Here is a 19712-nt window from a genome sequence, read left to right on the forward strand (position 1 = left end):
CTCCTAGGAAAAACAACACAAAATAAATCATTAGGAAGGTTCACATTTCCTGGAACTAATTTCCTATTAGATAAAATAAAACAAAATCAATACGACCTCACTCAGCCACTGCTCACAGGTGGAGACCCCATTTCACCCACCTGCTGTCTGGGTAGCAAGCATTCCTACCTGGAGAGAAAAAGAACAAGGGACTCCACACTAGCTCCTTTCACTCAGACTCAGGCAATCAAGTTTCAGATGAAATCCCCTAAGTCTGATGTTTTATACTGAACTGATTCCCAAAAACATCATAAACATGTTGACCACAATCAGAACGTAAACAAGTTGAGAAAAGCACATTTTCGTAACAAGTGATAACCAAACAGTCCTGCCAGGATGACACAGACGGTGGGGGGGGGGGGTGATGCCTGCCAGAGGGACACGCCCTCCATCAGGACCTTAAGGAACAGACCTGAGGCATTAAAAGCCCAGAGCAGACAGCCCTGCTGAGAGCAGGTAGAGGCGGACTGACACCCTGCTGCTCTGACTCCCTACTCCAATGCCCGTGGGGTGTGGCAAGGCTTGCTGCCACCCTCACTGCCACCCCATGACCAGTGCCTCCCTTTGACGGCTTCGGACCCTTCACTGGTGCTGTGCTGGACCAGCTTTGGAGGCCTCTCAAGGAAGGTACCTGCCTGCCTTGTGTCGCCCTCGGGCCAATGGACTTTAGAGATGCTGGTCTCCTCCCTCCACTTTACGTGTGTTGTGGGCCCTTGACCTGGTTATTGCCTATTGGTTGGATTGGCAGCTCACAGTTAAGCAAGCAAATAAATTACACTACGCATTCAAACTATAGTTGTGCAGAACCTGCTTTTGATTTGCAATCATTTCTCAGGCCATTTTACAACAATTTACAACACTTACATGACATTTGGACACATGACAATCTCAGGACCATGCAGTAGGGCTGACTGCCCTGTAGCTCAGGAGACAGGAGGGCACATGTGCTGCTCACCCAGGCAGGAAACACGAATGGGGGTGGCAGGGTGGCACCTCTCTGGAAGAACTGTTTGCCCCATCAGAGAGGAGGTGGTGGTCTAGTGTTGGGACTTATGGGCTATTTAGGATTTAAGCCAGCAGTTAGAAAATGTACAGTGTCAGAAAAGAGGCCTTGGTGTGAGAAACAAAGGGTATGGTTTATACCGTGCTTTGCCCTAACTAGCTATGTGTCTTCAGCAAGTTCTTTTTGCCTGTTTGAGCCTCAATATTTGCATATCTACAATGTAACACCTAAAATAGATTAATACACAATCCAGTATATATCTAATTAGTATTAAGTTACAAATCCTTAGATTAAAATTAGAGAATAAAATTTACAAGATTAACAATGCTACAGAAAATTAGGATGCGGGGCCCTACAGCTACTATAATTAAGCCACAGATTTGGCTCTGTGCTTCCTGGCAGTCAAAGCAAGAAGAGAAATATGATCAGTTATAAATTTCCAACTGTCCACTACAAAAGCATACCAGTTCCTCGGGAAAGGCAAAGCTTTTCCTGGTACTTCTTTCTGAAAGAAATTTCTCCCACAAACTTCTTAAAGGGGACTTTAAAGGAGAATATAGCTAAAATCTTTATAAATCTGTGTATGAAATGCAGTAGCAATTGACATAAAGCCGTTCCTGACAGTGTCCTTCCATGAAAGAAAAGGCAAGGACACTGAAGTTCATCTCAGTGAAGGGGTTAAAATAATATGCCCACGTATGCAACTTTTGGTTGACCTACCTTATCCCTAGGAAAAAAAAATTAAGAAATAGACAGACTAAGTAGATAACATGCCCTTCCAAAAACTTCCGTAAGTAATACTTCTTCCAACTGAGTATTTGCTAAGAGTTGGACTGCAGTTTGCAATTTAGATGACCTCTAAATTCCAATCCAGTTCTGACAGAACTATGTGACATTTTGTCACACTACTTTAAGATTTGGTAATTTTCACAGAGTTTGGCCAGAGAAAGGGAGAATCCAATTATTAATATTAATGCTGTTATTAATAGCTAGCACTGAGTGTCTTTCATGGCCAGGCCCTGTGCCCAGTGTTTTCCATGCATTCTCTCATTTAATCCTCCCATCAATCTGCCCTGGTAAGAACTATTATTAGTTCCACTTTACAAATAAAGAATAATGATTTAGAGAATTTTAGTAAATTACCCAAGATCACAGCCAATTATACAGGTCTTTTTCACCCCAAAGCTCGGGCTCTTTAGTCCTGCAAATAGCACCTCCTGGTATTAGTGAAATGGGATTTCTGATAGAAATGCTAATGTTTATCAGGAGAAAAGAGTGAGGCCTAGAATAAAGTTACTGGGGGAGCCTAGAATTGTTAATAAAAAAATAACAATGGAGCTTTTTAGAGACTTTGAGGACCCAAGAAAGGAATAAAGAGGTAAAAGTATTGTGAAAGTAGAACTCTGGAAAGAAAGTAAATCTAAGGAACCACTAGCCTATCCCCAGCAAAAGAGAGAGGAAAATTCACTTTTCCTCTTCCTCTCATGAAAAAGAAAAAAATATATATTATTTCCTACTCTAGAGACTCTATAAACTTTGGCTCTTTTTAGTCATTCATTCATTCAACAGATATTTAGCCAATGACTACTCTGTGCCAGGCACTGTCAGCAGTGGTCAAGACAGAAAAGCTCTCACTGAACTTTCATTCTAGCAAACAAGTAGACAGATGATAGATTTTCAGATTGTATTAAAATGCTTTGAAGAAATTAAAGATAGTTAAGGGGAAGCAGACATGGCTCAGCTGATAGAGCATCCGCCTACCATATGGTAAGGGTACAGGATTCTATACCCAGGGCCTCCTGACCCATGTGGTGAGCTAGCCCACGTGCACAGCTGCTGTGCTCAAGGAGTGCCGTGCCACGCAGGGGCGCAAGGAGTGCGCCCTGCAAGGAGAGCCACCCCACATGAAAAAAAAAAATGCAGCCCACCCAGAAGTGGCGCCACACACACACGGAGAGCTGACGCAGCAAGATGACATGTAACAAAAAAGAGTTTCCTGGTGCCACCGAGGGTGCAAGAGGATACAGAAGAACAAACAGCAAGTCGACACAGAGAGCAGACAATGAGGGGGACAGGGAAGGAGAGAGAAATAAATAAATAATAAATCTTTAAAAAAAAAAAGGAATCTATCATTAAAAAGACAATAAAGATAGTTAAGGAGATTAAGAGAAGCTGAGGTGGGGGAGGAGAGGAGCTGTTCCAGATAAAAGGTCAGAAAAGGACTTTGAAACCCAAGTAAAAGGACCCGCCATGCAAAAATCTGGAGAAAGGGCATTCAGGAGAGAGGAACTACCAGTAGAAAGACAGGAACAAGCATGGAATGTTTTTGAAACTGCAAGAAAGCCAATCCAGCTGGAGCAGAGTGAAGAAGAATGGATGAGAGAGGAGGGACTGGTAGAAGATGAGGTGGCAGAAGTCAGGCGAGGGGAACAGACTGGGCAATGCATACAGGGAAGGGCGCTGGATTATGTCCCAAGGGCAATGGGAAGGGGAGTAGTATAATCTCAATAATATTTTAAACCCTTTATGACTATCCAGCAGCTCTTAGGGAATTTCACGAATGTGCGGCCCTTTAAAACTCAGGTATGGGGAAGCGGCTGTGGCTCAATCAGTTGGGGTCCTGTCTACCATATGGGAGGCCCCAGGTTCATGTCCCGGGGCCTCCTTGTGAAGGCAGGCTCACGTGCACGCCTCGCAGAGCCATTGGCCCGCAAGCGCCGGGTAGAGCCGACTCAGCAAGGTGACACAACAAAAAGGGAAACAAGTAAAAACACAGAAGAGCTCGCAGCAAATGGACACAGAGAGCAGACAACAAGCAAGCTGCAAAGCGGGGGGGGGGGGGGGGGGGGGGGGGGACACATAAATAAAAAAACAAAATGCAGACACACAGAAGAATACACAGCAAATGGACACAGAGAGCAGACAGCAAGCAAGCCACGGGGGGGGGGGGGGGGGGATTAAAAATTTTTAAAAAACACAACTCAGGTATGTGTCACCGAAAACTAACAACTCTCTAACAAAACACCTTTAGCCTGCAGGCCCTTGTTCTCCAGTTCCTAGCTTTCCATCATAAGAGGCTAAAGTTCAAAGAGATGGTTCCTTTTCCAGAGCTTGCTCCTCTTTCATCCTACAGGAGCGCAGTGGTCAGTCAGAGCACCTAGTGGTTTGGCTGGGAGACCCTGGGGAAACGCCAAAATCATTTACAAAGGGAACTGTTCCTGATCTGCCATTTGAATCCCATCTCTTCGTTAACTCTTCCCTCTACTTTTCCTATCCTGGTTCCTTTAGCCATTCTTTCTTTCCTTTGGCTAGAAACTAAACATTCTAAATGTAAGCCACTTGGACAACTGGACATTATTAAACAATCCCACAGCTAATGTTCCCATATAGAGTATACCTTTGGCAAGCACCATAGTTAAATTTGGGTAATTTAGAGTCCTTTTTGAAACTAAATTGTAGCTTTGATGAATTTAAAGCAGAGTAACTAACAGGGTAACAGCCACATCCAACACGTGGCCGCATCAGGTGTGTGTATGTTTGTGCATGAAGGGAGAGGTAAATGTCACAGCCTCAGAAACTGGATGACTAACAGGATATACCTGCACACAGAGGCCGGGACTTCACATCAGGAAAGAACTAGGGCTGAGGTGGGCAAAGTGTGGAACTTGAGTCTCTGCTTATTAGCAATGAACAACAGGTAAGTCTGACTTCTCCCATTGAAAACAAAGTCACCAGCTTGCTCTTCCCCATGCTACACAGTCTGGAATACTCTGATATTAATTTATCAGTAAGAGTATCCTTTCCTTCTGCTGGTCAATCATTAATACCCCAGATATAATAACTGTGTCAATGCCTCAAAACTACTCAAAATATTAAGAAGTGTGAAAATTCACATCTATGAACAGTGCAGCAACTCATCAGCACTATTCACGCCCCCAACTGATACAGAGCAAAACCAGGTTCTTTTTTTCTCCCAATGTGCCTTTAAAGGCAATTTCTGAGACATCAGGATTTCAAAGAGAGAAAGAGTTTATTTGTTTACGCAAACAAAGGAGGTCTTAGATGCCTTAGTTGGCCCAAAGTTGCCTCTCTGGTTTGCAGAAATTCTAATATTTTATAACATCAGGATGCTAAAGAGTAATTGGGGTGGAGTTTGCACAGGTTCTTTCATTAATAAACATTAAGGAGCTGAACAGGATGGGGAGGTACCAAACCAGGGTGAGTCACAAAGTTACAATCATTATTAGAGATCAAGGCATCTGGAAGAGGGACACTGAAAAAAGTCAGTTACAAGGTTTTTCATATGGATATCAAGCAGAAGACGGTAGAATGGTCACCCTTTCCACTGAAATGCTCATACACAAAGGTAAGATCCATCTAGAATAATGATTATAATAGCAGGTACAAGTGGCCACATATAAGGGTAAGATCCGCCCGGAATAATTAATATAATACAATGGCAGGTTTTTAGTAGGAAATGGCCACATACAAAGGGTGAAATCAATCTAGCCAGTTTCAGTAATTTCAGATATCAACTTCTGGCTATTTTTTAATTTCCTGGAAGTAAAAAGGCAGCTATATAAGGATTTAGTAATCATAATTATTTGAATTCTTAATCCTCAGTTAACAACCTCCACACACCTAGAAACATCAAGTGGTACAGTACCGAACGCTGAACAGCAGCCCTCCAAAGGCTGGGGCAGGGTGAGGAGGGGAGGGAGGGGCACCTGTCTTCTATGGACAAAGCGTCACGGCAGCTGAAAGCAAACTGCAGTAAGTGTGACTGGCAGCTGAGTGATCACAGGCTTGCCTCGAGTGTGGCAAATACACCTGACTAAGGCTTTCCACTTCAAAACCCGGTTAAAGGAGCAGATGTGGCTCAAGCAATTGAGCGCCTGCTTCCCATATGGGAGAGTTTGGTACCCAGTACCTCCGAAAAACAAAAAATCAAACAAGCAAACAAACGAGAAAACCAACTCAGGGAAGCCACTGTGGCTCAGTGATTGAGTGCTGGCTTCCCACACAGAAGGTCCTGGCTTCAATCCCCAACCCAATACCTCAAAAAAATAAAGAAAAAAACAACAACAAAAAACAAGTTAGTACCGTTTACTGTTCATTGTCCCCAACTGCCACTATATCACTAGATCAGGGGTGTTGTTTTGTTTTGTTTTCTTTAATCAAACACCTGCATCACAATCTCCTGGACCACTTATTGAAAAATGAAGACTCCTATGCCCCCAGATAAACATCTTTGGAGCAGCCTGGCACATTGCATTTTTATGCATACTTAAATTTGAAGGTATCTGTCCTAGAGTAGTTTCTCAAACTATGGGTGGTGACCCCTTCCGTCAGGAACTCAATCTAATAGGTCATGACCAGCAGTTGATTTTTTTAATGAAGGAGGAAAAAACTAATAATAATAATAGCATATTGCAGGTAGTAAGAGTAACTGCAACTTCTATTTCTGTTGTGCACCTGTGTGCAGTGATGTAAAATGTATTTCTTACTGTGGGTTCCAAAGTTTGAACATCATACTATGAGAGAGAAGGTGTTTATTTACCATTTTCCACCTCTAACTCCCAAGCTTCTCGATTTTAACTCAAGCACAGAAATACCAAGACAGATCCAAGAAATGCTGTTACCAAATCATAAACTAATAAGGCAAGGTCAAACTGCAGCTGGGAATGAGCCCCAATGCCCTCTCCCCTCCTGAGACCCTCTCAAGTGCCAAAAGGAAGTTTGCACAGCTCTTCTCAGGCTAGACCTATTCCTCAGGAAACAACTTGTAGCCACTCATAGACTGGAATGAAAACGTCCTTATGGGGACAAGATTCAGCCTAGAATTAAGGGCTGAGAAAATGAGGGGAGGAATGGCCAAGTCTCAGGTTAGGCCCACCGGTAGGGTCCTGTGACAGTGGGTAAAAGGAAAGCCAAGGAAGGATGAAGCCAAGTCCACTGACCACAGACACTGTGACTACAGAGTGCTGGAGATCATCAAGCCTGCAGATCAAGCCCCACCCCAGCGCTCCGTGAGGTACCTTACCTTGAGCCAGTCAAGGTAACTTCTTAAACCCCCTCCATTTCTTGCACCTCTAATAGTCTGTGAGCAAGTGGAGGAGAGGGAAGCAGAGAGCTGCCCTTCTTGCATAATGCCCTGAGACAGGGAGCCCAAACCTGCACATCTAGCTGGACTACAAGAGAGGGAGAAGGGCCGGGGGAAAGGGGACAGTAGCCGTCTTGTGAGCCTTTAGACTCACCAGAGGCAAGGACTCAGTGAAAGAGCCTCCCAGGATGCAGGAGGGCAAGTCAGCAAGCAGGCTAGAAAGCAAGAACCCCAGCAAAGCCAACGAGCAGTTGTGTGCCATTCGACAGCTGCAGACTGTGGGAGGGTCGGCTACATACCCCAAAGAGAAAAACGGAGGACATTCACTTGGCTTTTTAAACTCCTGGAGCTAAAGGGGAGAAGCCAGCAGTGGCAGCCCCCTGAGGAAGAGGTCAGAAAGAGCAAGTGCCCTTCATCCAAGACGAGAGAAAAGCCCGCCTTTGGGGAAAGACACCCAGAGGTCATCCGCCGAGAAGGGGCAGCTGGAACTATTGAGAGGTCGGCCCTGGAAGGCGATCGCTGGAGGGGCCCCTACATTCCGGGGGGCCGGAGAAAACGCGCGTCCACCCCCTTGGCAAGGACACCGGGGAGGCGCCGGGAAGTGGCCAGGCAGGAACTCGGCTGCGGTTACCTCCGCCCCGGGCGGGCAAAGCGCTCCCGGGAGTTTCGAGGGCGGCCAGTGCCCCACGGGCGGGGGCGGCGCCTCCGGCCCCCAGAGGCTCCGACCCAGACCCGGCGACACCCGCGGACAGAGAGCGCCCGAAGCCCCCCCTCTCGGCTCGCGGGGAGTTGGCATCCGCGAGCAGCAGGCCGAGGAGGAAGCAGCGGCCGGCCTCGCAAACCCCCCTCCCCGCCGAGCAGCGCCCAGGCCCGCGCAGCCTCCCCGGCCGGGCCTCGTCCCGCGGGGGGCGCGGGTGTTTGTAAACAAACGGTCACGTGGCCCGCCTGCGCCCGCCCCCGGCGCCCCACCGCGCCCCACGCGGGACCCCCCCCCCCCAGCCCCGCTGCGCGCAGGGGAGGGCGGCGCGCGCCCAGGGACCCGGGCCCGAGGCGCCGGGAGCCCCGCGCCCGCGCTGACAGCGCGCCCACGCCCACGCGCGCCCGGCCCGCGGCGCCGGCCTCGCTCACCCCGCAGCAGGCTGCCCCGTCCGGCCAGCGCCGGGCTCGGCTCCGCGGGGGTGCGCAGCAGCAGGGGACCGCCCGGCTGGGGCCTGCGCTCCGGGCGCGCTCTTAAAGCCACAGCCGCCGCCGCCGCCGCCACTCCGCATCCCTCCTGGTCCGGGCCGGGGTCTGCGGGGTGACGGACGCGCCCCCGCGCCTATCCCCTCGGCTCGGCACCTAGCAACACGCCGCGGGTTGGCCCGGCGCGGCCGCAGCCCATCCGCGGGAGCCAATCGGCGCGGACGGGGCTCCGCCCCCGCCTCCCCTCCCTCCCCGCCTCCCCTCCCTCCGCGCCCCGCCCCTCCGCCCTGCCACCGGGTACCGCGGGCCGGGCGAGCGCCGGGTCCTGCCCGCGAGCTGAGCCCCTCGGCCCCGGCCCGACGCCCGCCGGCGGCGCTGCGGGAACGGCTGCGAGGGGGGGCGGGCGCTCAGGGCCCGCAGGAGGCTGTTTATTTCGGGTTGGAGTTTGGCCCCGGTCAAAGCTGGTGTCTCAGAGAGATCCCCAGAACACTGGGTTTGCGGGGAGGGCCCCGTAGTGCTCCTATTTGGAGGGCCAAATGAGCGACTGCCCCCTTGTGCCTTAGCCCCCTCTAACCCAGAGCCCTGGTCACCTGAAGAGGCCCTCAGGTCCCGGGACTGATGCATTTAAGAAGAGAGTGCCAGCCCCACCCGGGCCGGCCAGGCCTGGCCCAGAAGTTGGGCATTTCCCCCTCTTTCCTCGGCTCGGCTAGTAATTTGTTAGGAGAAAAGCCTTAGGGGGATTGAAAGATGCCCAGTCCCCTCTTGATTTCCCCGGGCTTTCACCGGGAGATGAGTTCGGTTAGCTCCTGAGAGTACGGTGGTCCCACAGGGCAGAGGAGCCCCCGTTCTAGGTCAGTGGGGTGGTGCTTTTTGAGGAAGAGAAGGTTAAAAAATAAGCTCAAGGCAGTCAGGAAATCCAGGGAGGTACCAGGTGGGTGGAGTGGGGCAGAGTCCCGGCAGAAAAACAGATCTGTATGAGAAAAAAATGCTGGCAGGGGTCAGGGGAAGAGGGCAGGGTCCAGCCTTTTCACTCAGTGAGTAAGGCTACTGAAGTTGTGCGATTCCACAGAGAATCAGGAGGAAACGCAGAAAGCCCCTTGTTGGCGCTGAGCGGCTCCCAGGATGTGAGATGCCTCAGGAAATGCAGCTGACTCCAACCCCCTCAGTACACTGATTGACACTTAGACCTGGGAGCTCGAGTGACAGAGAATGGTGCTCAGAACTTCACCCACCACTTGACCCAGCTGCATTTAAAATATATTTGACCAACAAATCGTATTCATTTAGCATACATGGTAGATGTCAATTTAGCCCCAATTCAAAAACGTCAATGTCATAGTACATACGTAGAAAACGAGGAAGGAAAAGAAATGCATTTCAAATCGGAAAAAAATCATGAACAAGAAAGGTTTAACATTTTATCTAAGAAGGCATGATTAATTCCTTTAGATTGTCAAGAGCTTGGCTTCTAACCCTGATGTGCCTCTTGGGCAAGTTTCTTTGTCTCTCTAGGCCCAGGTTTCCACATTTTCAAACAAGGAGGATTGGATTAGAATGATCTTTAAATTCTCCTCCAGCTCTGAAATTCTATGTAGGGCCAGAAGTCAAACATGTTACGTTTCAGCAGTTTCAGCAATATTCTCCCAGTGAATATTTGTGTTGCCAGATCACTATTCCAGCCCCCTACGCTGCCCCCAGCCCCCCAACAGTAGACGCTGCATTAGTTTAACACCCTAGGAAATTGGTATGTTATGTAATAAGATTGGTGGCTACTGTTTCTGTTTAAATAAAAGATAATGTTAGCTAAAGAGGACTGTCTGCTGCCAGGTTCAGAGGGAGAGCTGAGGACCCCTGCAGGCCTGTTCTATATAGCAGGGAACTGGAAGGGGCAGGCCGACCTTAGGACCAAGAGACAATAGAAGCAGCTAAAAAAAAAAAAAAAAAAAAAAGGTTGTTGAGCCTGATTTTGCCTCCTCTTAGCCAAAAAGGGCCAATCATTGAGAGCTGTTAAATCGGAGGATAGAAGTGAAACAAAGTAGTAGAAACTACTTCTCTTCCACTCTAAACCCAAGCACCTTTATTTGTTCCTCAATACACACTTACTTACTATGTGCATAATTTCCTGCTTGACTTGGATGACAGTATTTTAAAGAATCTACTGAGAAGAGAGAGGCTAAAGCCAATGGAGAGCTTGTGAGAAAAGACAGATATTTATCCTGTGGGGCAGAAGAAAAATGGAGAGATGTAGTGGGAGAGAGAAAATAATTTGTTCAGATTTAGCCTGAGTTAAAAAATAAAAATTTAAAAAATTTTAAAAAGCCCTTGCCAAATTTGTGCTCCTGAGTGTGATGGAGCTGGACAGAGATGTGACCTTTCTACACATGCCTCTTTTGTCACTTTTACTGAACCTGTGGTTGGTGTATACTCAGGGGACTTGAATCTCTGGGCTGTCCATGTGCCAGCTGGGCCCTGAGCCTCAGCAGAGTTGCAACTCCTCCTCTCTGGTTCGTTGGACTTACCCAGGTCAGCTAACAGGGAGGTAAAGATGGTCAACCACCACACCAGGGAATCAAAGTGCTTACAACTGCAAGCAGAAGAATTGCATCCATCACCCATGTGGAATCTAAGCCCCCTCTTGATTTAGAGGTGGAGTGGACATCACCATCCCAGGGTTCACAGAATGGAGGAATAAAATATGGATTAGAGTGGATTTACTGATATTCCACTATAAAACTATTGTGACTAGAAATTGTAGCATTGAGGTGGAGAAAGTGGCCACAGTAGTTGCTGAGGGCAGGGAGAGGGAAGAAGAGATGTGATATGGGGCATTTTTGGGACTTTGAGTGGTCCTAAATGATATTGCAGGGTCAGAAGCTGGACTTTATATATCCTGCCATTACCCATTGAATGTCCTGGGGGAGAGTGTGAACTACAGATTAAACTATTATCCATAATAGTTTGCAGAGCTGCAAAATGTGTTCACCGAGTGCAGTGAGTGTGCCACAATGATGGGAGAGTTGGTGTGGGAGGAGTGGGGTGGGGAGAGTTGGTGTGGGAGGAGTGGGGTGGGGAGGTGGGGGGTATACAGGAACCTCTTTTGTTTTTTAATGTAACATTTTTTGAGATGTATATATCTTCAAAAAATACAATTTACAAAAATGATGGGTGTGGGGGAGTGGGGAGTGTGTTATAGGGTAAACTTTTATGTTTTTTAATGTAATTTTCTTTGTGATCTATTAACTTTAATTTTTAAAAGTGTAAAAAAAAAAGATAATAAAAAAATTGCACCCCCCCCCCCCAAAAAAAAGCCCTTACCAATAATAGTTTGGGAGGTTCCTGGCCTCATAGGTCAAGTTATCAGCCTGACTCTCTCAGTGTTGCAGGCCAAATCCATTCATCCCCAAAGTGTCACAACTATTTTTTCCAGGATCCTCTCTCACACCAATCCCATGTCCCCACTTTTGCACATGGGTGCTGCGACTACTACTTATGAACAAGTTCAATTTTATGTGCTCATCTTACTCAGGGTATTAGTCAGCCAAAGGGGTACTGATGCAAAGCACCAGAAATCTATTGGCTTTTATAAAGGGTATTTATTTGGGTTAAAGCTTACAGTTACAAGGCCCTAAGAGTCCAGTTCAAGGCTGGTTTCTCACCAAAGTCTATTACCACGTGTTGAAGCAAGATAGTGGGTCATCTATCATAATGCTATCATAATATCATCTAGCATAAATGCTTTCTCTGATCCCTGTCCAAGTCCCTCTTTTTCAGTCATGAAAGTGGCTGATTATATGCTTGTCAAACTGTTAATGGGGAAAGATTGTACCTCAGCCCTCCTGAGCTTACCTTAACAAAGCAGCTGCTGCCATTCGTTGAGTACATATTGTATACAGAGCATTTTCTAGTCTATCTAGTTGTATTTAATCCTTAGAGCAACCTGCAATATAAGTATTTTTATCTCCATATTTTAAAGGAACTAATGATATGGAATTTGGATCCTAATCCATCTGGCTTCAAAATCCATTCTCTTTCTTCTACACCATCAAAGAGTAAAAATGCTTTCCTCCTGTTCTCTTCAAATATCTCAAATACCTTTAAAAGGAAATCTACCCAGACATCAAAGTACCTCACAAAGCAAAACCCCTTGCCAAGCTAAAGAGCCCAGAAGCAACAGTGGTGAGGGCTTAACACCTCCCTCTTAAAACAACAATAAAAATCATACTTATTTGGTGCTTCCTAGGTTCTAAGAGCTGGTATAAACTCTTTACATGCATCGTTTAATTTAATCTTCACAACAACCCTACCTTTTTTTTTTTTTTTAAGATTTATTTTCTTTATTTCTCCCCATACCCCTGCCTCCCCCCCCATTGTCTGCCCTCTGTGTCCATTCGCTGTGTGTTCTTCTGTGTCTGCTTGTATTCTCATTAGGTGACTCTGGGAACTGATCCTGGGACCTTCCAGAGTGGGAGAGAGGTGACTACTCTCTTGTGCCACCTCAGCTTGCTGGTCTGCTATTTCTTCTTATTTTCTCTCCTCTGTGTCTCTTGTTATGTCATCTTGCTGCGCCAGCTCTCCGCATTGGCCAGCACTCCTGTGCAGGGCGGCTTTCCCATGCTGGGCGGCATTCCCACACAGCGCAGCACTCCTACATGGGACAGCATTCCCACATGGGCCAGCACTCTGCGTGGGCCAGCTTGCCACATGGACCAGCTTGCCCTCACCAGGAGGCCCTGGGCATCGAACTCTGGACCTCCTATACAGTAGATGGGAGCCCAATTGGTTGAGCCACATCTGTTTCCCAACAACCCTATCTTGTATCCCTTACCCAAGGTTCCAAAATCCAAAAAGCTCTGAAAATTCCAAGTCTGACACAAGCTCATTTGATGACAAACCATAACTGACAAGAGGCCATTTATAGGCTTTATTAGTTCCACCTAGTGTTTTCATACATTTCTTGTAGAATTATTAATGTTTGAAAGAGCCCAAATCCCATTGGAGGTGTTATGTAATATACGGTAGATGCACAGAAAGATTCTGAAAACTTAAACATATCTATCCCCAAGTTGTTGTTTTTTTAAAAAAAGGATTGTAGACTATATCATTGTCCTGATTTTATAGATGAGGAAACTTAGGCTCAGAGACCATAAGTAATTTGCCCAAGGTCACCCAGCTAGTAAAGTTTGGAGCCAGAATTAGAAATAAGCCTGAAGCTGTGAAAAAAAAAAAAAAAATTGTGGCATATATGTCAGGCCAAAGTTTGGTTCTTGCTCTGACAACAGACAACCCCAAAATTTCAACAATCATTTATTTTTCCCTTGTGGTTCTGAAGGGCAGCTATGGCTTTGGGTCTCAGGTTGGGTTTAGGTCTGCTCCTACTATCTTCCCCTTTAGGGACCACTGAAGTGCCACCATACCATAAAAGGAAACATGGTAACCCTTAAAGCTTCTACTTAGAAATGATATGCTGTCACTTCTGCCCATAATCCGTTGGTCAAAGTGAATCAAATAGTCAAGCCCAAAGTCAAGGAGGAAGAGAAATATACTACATCTTCTTTACTGGAAGAGTCTCCAAAGTCACATGGCAGAGAGCAATGTGTATAACCCTATCATGAGGAGTAGTGAACAATAATCCAGACTATTACATTGTTCAACATATGCTGAATGAAGAGGGAATAGACTCCAAGATTTAAGTGACAAAAGCATAAATCTCTTCAACAGAAGATGCTGAGAAAACTGGATATCCACAGACAAAAGGGTGAAAATGGACCCCTAGCTCACACCATATACAAAAATTAACTCTAAATGGGTCAAGGGCCTAACTATAAGGGCTAAGACCTTAGTAGAAAACATTGGAGGAAACCCTCAGAGCCGTATATTAGACATGGGTTCTTAGACTTTATACCAAAAGCACAAGCAACTAAAGAAAAATATATATATATTGGACTTCATCAAAATTAACTTTTGTGCATCAAATGACTTTTTCAAGAAAGTAAAAAACAAACTACAGAATGGAAAAAATATTTTTAAAACCACATATTTGATAAGGGTTTAATATTCAGAATATATAAAGAACCCCTACAACTTAACAAAAAAAGACAAATAGCCCAATTAAGAAATGGACAAAATATCTGAATAGACATATCCCCCAAAGAAGATATTCAGATGGTCAATAAGCACATGAAAAGATGCTCAGCCTCATTAGCCATTAGGGAAATGTAAATCAAAACCACAAAGAGCTACCACTTCACACCCACTAGAATGGCTATTTAAAAAAAAAGAAAGAAAAACAAATGTTGGAGAAGATGTGGAGAAATAGTAACACTCATGGTTTTGGGAATGTAAAATGGTGCGACTGCTGTGGAAACAACTGTGTGGCAGTTCCTCAGAAATTTAAGTACAGCTAGAATTAGCATATGACTCAGCAATCCCATTTCTAGGTATATACCAGAAGAACTGGAAGCAGGGACTCAAACAGATATTTGCACAGTGATGTTAATGGATTTACAGATGTGTTATAGTATTTAGCTTTCACTAAGTTAACCCTCACAGAATGGACAAAGGCTTCACAAGATTCCTGCAAGGAAACCACAAATTGAAGATAATACTAACAGTTAAGCACAAGCAAACAAGAAAAAAGGTGGGGTTCGCAGTACTTCTCCTATCTTTAATATAAGCTATTTGTCAGCCACCTTACGCAGTAAAAATAATAGCCTTGTCAAGTCAAAATTATCCACAGACAATTCAATACATGGATTTGTTGTTTTTTTTTTTCTTAGGAACACACAATCAAAAGTCTGGAGAACCCTGGTCTGAAAAAGTAACCGGTAAAGAGCAAGAATTTGACAGATCTAGGCACAGTCTGGATATTTCAGTTGCTTGGCTGCTGTGTCCCTACAGAGATAGTGAATGACTCCACCTACCACAGCTTGATGGTACCATGCTTTAGATCATCTAACTCATTTCATCACCAGAGCCTTGGTTTTCAAGTAAACTGGTGGATCTAATTTGGCCCCCCATATTGTTTTTCTTCCCGGCAGAGAAGGCACCAAGCGGTGTCCATGCCTGCCTGGTTGTTGGGTAATCCATCTGGGCATCTTGTGAGCTTGGTGAACACGCGGTCCTTCCCAGGACACCACTCACCTGTGAGTGTTATGACAAAATGAGTTCCTGCATCTGCCAACGTGATGCCCAGACCCAAGGGACCACGACCCTCGGGTTCCCTGCTAACATCTCCATGTTGGCAGTCTCTCCTGCCAGTGCTGTCACCTCATTTCCTCCACTAGTAGTACGTCAGGGAACCTGGGGCCTTGTTTCTAAAAGAAAGGAGTTTCCGAGTTGTATTCCCTTAGACTGACAGGGAAAGGAAGAGTTCTGCAGCACACTTAATGCTATCCTTTTCCAACCGCCTTTTCTGTGTAGCGTCGGTTTTTGAACAGTGTAATTCACCAACGTGTAAGCTGATAGTGGCTTTCTTCTGCCCGGCTGGAGGCCCAGTCTCCCAACAAAAGGCTCATCAGACAACATAATGGCTGAGATAAACTGACCCGCGGAGAGCGGCAGAGCCGAGATTACCAGGGCTCCATGCAACCTCGCAGCTGTAGTGGCCTACTCCTGTGGCAGAGTGCTAAATAATTGCATAGCCAGCAGGCCAGCCTCTCTGTTGCAATCTCCTTCCTTTGCCTGGACTCTTCCTTCTTTGAACAAAATTGAAATAGATCCATTTGCTTTGGTCAAATGACAGTATCTATCAGTTGTCCCAGCAGCTTGGCTGACCAGGCTTTTATTTTAGCCTCATTGCCCAATGGGAATATTCCAACTTCGCCAATTTCTAGGGGTGAGGGCAGCCTATCGAGGAATGGTATTGTGGTCCCCATGGAACTGGCCTGACTTTAGATCATTTAAGTCTGAAGCACACAACATTGGCTGCATATTAGAAGCATCGGGGCAGCTTTTAAAACACACTAATATCTGTGCGTCCCTCCTAGCAATTCTGCTTTAATTATGCTGAGGTGGCCCCGGGGCAAGATACCCAGGACCTCATTCTCAGAAGGCAGGTGCTCCAACACTTGAGCTACATCTGCTCCCAAGGGTACCTTTTAAAGGCTCCCCAGGAGGCAAATGCAGTCGAAATGAGGGCCACAGAACCAGAATCTTCTATTAGAACAGAGAATTTAGAACTTGCAAAATTTTCTTCTAAGCTCTTCTAGTCTGAAGATCTCCTCAATCATCCCCACACATTCCATTTCACACTTGGCCCACAGACATATCGGCAAAAAGCTGCAAAAGTGAAAATTATTAACATGTGAATGATACAATAATACCACGTTTTACAGATTGCAGGATATTTTCTCATGTATTCTTCCATTTGACTGTAGGAAAGGGTTAAGTTTTATTTTCACAAAGGGGCAGCCAGAGCCAGCTCTGCTGTTCTAGCAGGTAGGGTAGGGGTTCTAGCGGCTTTGGCGCACCAAGAAGTTGAAAAGTGGTCCCAAAACAAGGGAGGGCCATGGGAAGCAGACTTGGCCCAATGGATAGGGTGTGCGCCTACCACATGGGACGTCCCCGGTTCAAACCCCAGGCCTCCTTCACCCATGTGGAGCTGGCCCATGCGCAGTGCTGATGCACACAAGGAGTGCCCTGCCATGCAGGGGTGTCCCCTGAGTAGGGGAGCACCATACACAAGGAGTGTGCCCCATAAGGAGAGCCGTCCAGAGTGAAAGAAAGTGGAGCCTGCCCAAGAATGGCACCACCCACATGGAGAACTGACACAACAAGATGACGCAACAAAAAGAAACACATATTCCCGTGCTGCTGACAACAACAGAAGCAGACAAAGAAGACGACGCAGCAAATAGACACAGAAAACAGACAACCAGGGCAGGGGGGGAAGGGGAGAGAAATAAATAAATCTTTAATTAATAAATAAATAAATAAATTGCATCATGCATATTCTACAGTGACATTACATAAACTTAGCTGTCACAGAAAGGGGAGAATATTACACAGAGGTTAAGAACAAAGATTTCAAAGTCCTGGATTTGAATTTTAACTTTCCTGCTTTCTAGCTCTATAAGCAGATACAGAATCTCTTTGAGATGCAATTTTTCTCAACTGAATATAGTATGGGAATATAGTACCAACTTCAAAAGGGAATTATGAGGATTCAATGACATATATTAGTTGACATTCTCATTATATTATCATGCTACATTTACCTATTTGTTAGAATAGAAAAAAATTCTAAGAAGTATTTAAAGTAGTGGGCTCCTTTATTCTGTTAGAAGTTTTTCTTGGTTTCAGTCCTTGCCTTTCTTATCTGACACTGCTGCATAAAATAAGAGACTTGAATAAATGATTTGTGAAGGTGGTATTTCTCATTACAGTCACCAAATGTTTCCTTTTAGATCTGAAACCAGAGTTCTAGCAAATCTGCCATCTAAAAGCCTTCTCTGTTTATTTTTACCAAGGGCAGTGCTTGATTAGATGCCTATGCTTTTTAAAAAAAGGTAATAGGGGAAGCAGCTGTAGCTTAATCAGTTGGGCTCCCGTCTACCACATGGGAGGTCCTGGGTTCACATCCCAGGGCCTCCTTGTGAAGGCAGGCTCACCTGCAGGACACGGAGAGCCGCCTGCCCGCAAGCACCACAGAGTGCCCCCCAGCCCGCAAGTGCTGCAGAGTGCCGCCCCGCCTGCAAGCGCTGTGGAGTGCCGCCTGGCCCGCACCACGGAGAGAGCCAACTCAGCAAGGTGATGCAACAAAAAGGGAACAAGTAAAAAAAAAAAAAAAAAAACTCATAGAAGAGCACACAGTGAATAGACACAGAGGGCAAAAACAAGCAAGCCATGGGGGTGCAGGGGGAATAAATTAAAAAAATAAATACAGACACACAGAAGAACGCCCAGCAAATGGACACAGAGAGCAGACAGCAAGCAAGATGCAAGGGGGGGGGGGGATAAAAAAAAAAAGGTAATAGATTTTTTTTAATGACAGTTTTAGATTTGCAGAAAAATTGAGCAGGGTTCTCATACACCCCTATGCCCATGCACAATTTCCCTTATTATTAGCATTTTACATTTGTACAGGCCATTTGTTATAACTAACAAACCAATAGCAATACATTATTACTAACTAAAATCCATAGTTTATTCAGATTTCCTCAGTTTTTCCCAACTGTCCTTTTTAAGTTTCTAAGTCTTATGCAGGATCCCACATTACATTTAGAAGTCATGTCTCCTTAAGCGTCTCTTGGTTGTAACAGTTTTTCAGGCTTATTTTTGATGATCTTGACAGTGTTGATGAGTGCTGGCCTTGTATATTATAGGATGCCCCTCTTCTGGAATTTGTCTGAAGCTTTTCTCATGATTAGACTGGGAGGAGGATCACAGAGGCAAAGTGCCATTTTCATCACATCATATCAGCCAAATGTACTATCAGTATGGTTTATCACTGGTGATGCAGGCCTTGATCACCTGGTTGAGGTAGGGTTTGTCAGATTTCTCCACTGTAAAGTCACTCCTTTCTTCCCCTCTTTCCATAGTGTGCTCTTTGGAAGGAAGTCACTATACACAGCCCACACTTCAGGAGTGGAGAATTATGCTCCCCTTAATTTAGGGTGGAGTATCTATATAATTTGTTTGGAATTTGTGTGCATGGGAGATTGATTTTTCTGTTGGTAAACCTTTCGCTGTCACCATCCACCAAGTCATTATGACAATTCTCCATTTGGTAGTGGCCATAGCCCTGTGTTTGCCAGGTTAGAACCATAATGGGGACTAGGGAGACCTCTTGTGGTCAAATTCAGACATAACAGCAGCTACAGGCTCTCACCTTAAGTCACCCAACTGGTCCTCAACCCGAGGGAGGGGGTGGCGATTTTGTCTCTCCTCCTCACTCCCACCCCCCACAGCCCAGGGAACATTTGGCAATACCTGGAGACATTTTTGGTTGTCACAAGTTTGGGGGCTTGGGGGAAATGCTGATGGCATCTAGTCAGTAGAGGCTGCTAAACATCCAATAATGCACAGGACAAGCCCCCATAAGAAAGAATTCTTTGAGCCCAAATGTCAATAGTGCTGAGGTTGAGATCCTGTAGCCAACAGCCTCATAGAGGTTATAGCTAAGATCAACAGAATACTGATATTTTGGGAAGGGGAGAAAGACTGTTTTGTGAAGAAAAGAGAACAAATTCTTGAATAAAATGTACAGCTCAACGGTATTGGTCATAGAAGAGATAAAGATAGCGGTGAAGTGACTTCTAGAAATGGGCAATTTCTATTTGGGCCAACTTGTGCACATAGATATGAATGGCCGGAGCTCACACTGTGGTGCTGAAGAGAAGCAAATGAGGAAGGGGAAGCTGTTCTGAGCAGAAGAGGTGTAGGAAG

The 19712-nt window shown here is 45.8% G+C and overlaps 1 protein-coding gene across 2 annotated transcripts in view; it reads right to left on the reverse strand.

The window, feature by feature from the left end:
- YPEL2 (yippee like 2) overlaps positions 1-8452 on the reverse strand; it is a 61828-nt gene extending 53376 nt beyond the window's left edge. Inside the window, exon 1 of one of the 2 annotated variants that reach the window (XR_009182411.2) lies at positions 8274-8425. The gene's annotated coding sequence lies outside the window, so the exon portion shown is untranslated. Of the gene's footprint in view, positions 1-8273 lie in introns of both variants that reach the window. The other variant, XM_058283887.2, reaches the window with a different exon arrangement.
- Between the last annotated feature and the right edge of the window lie 11260 nt (positions 8453-19712).

The sequence above is a fragment of the Dasypus novemcinctus genome, chromosome 21 (genome assembly GCF_030445035.2).
Source record: "Dasypus novemcinctus isolate mDasNov1 chromosome 21, mDasNov1.1.hap2, whole genome shotgun sequence".
Taxonomy (NCBI): Eukaryota; Metazoa; Chordata; class Mammalia; order Cingulata; family Dasypodidae; genus Dasypus; species Dasypus novemcinctus.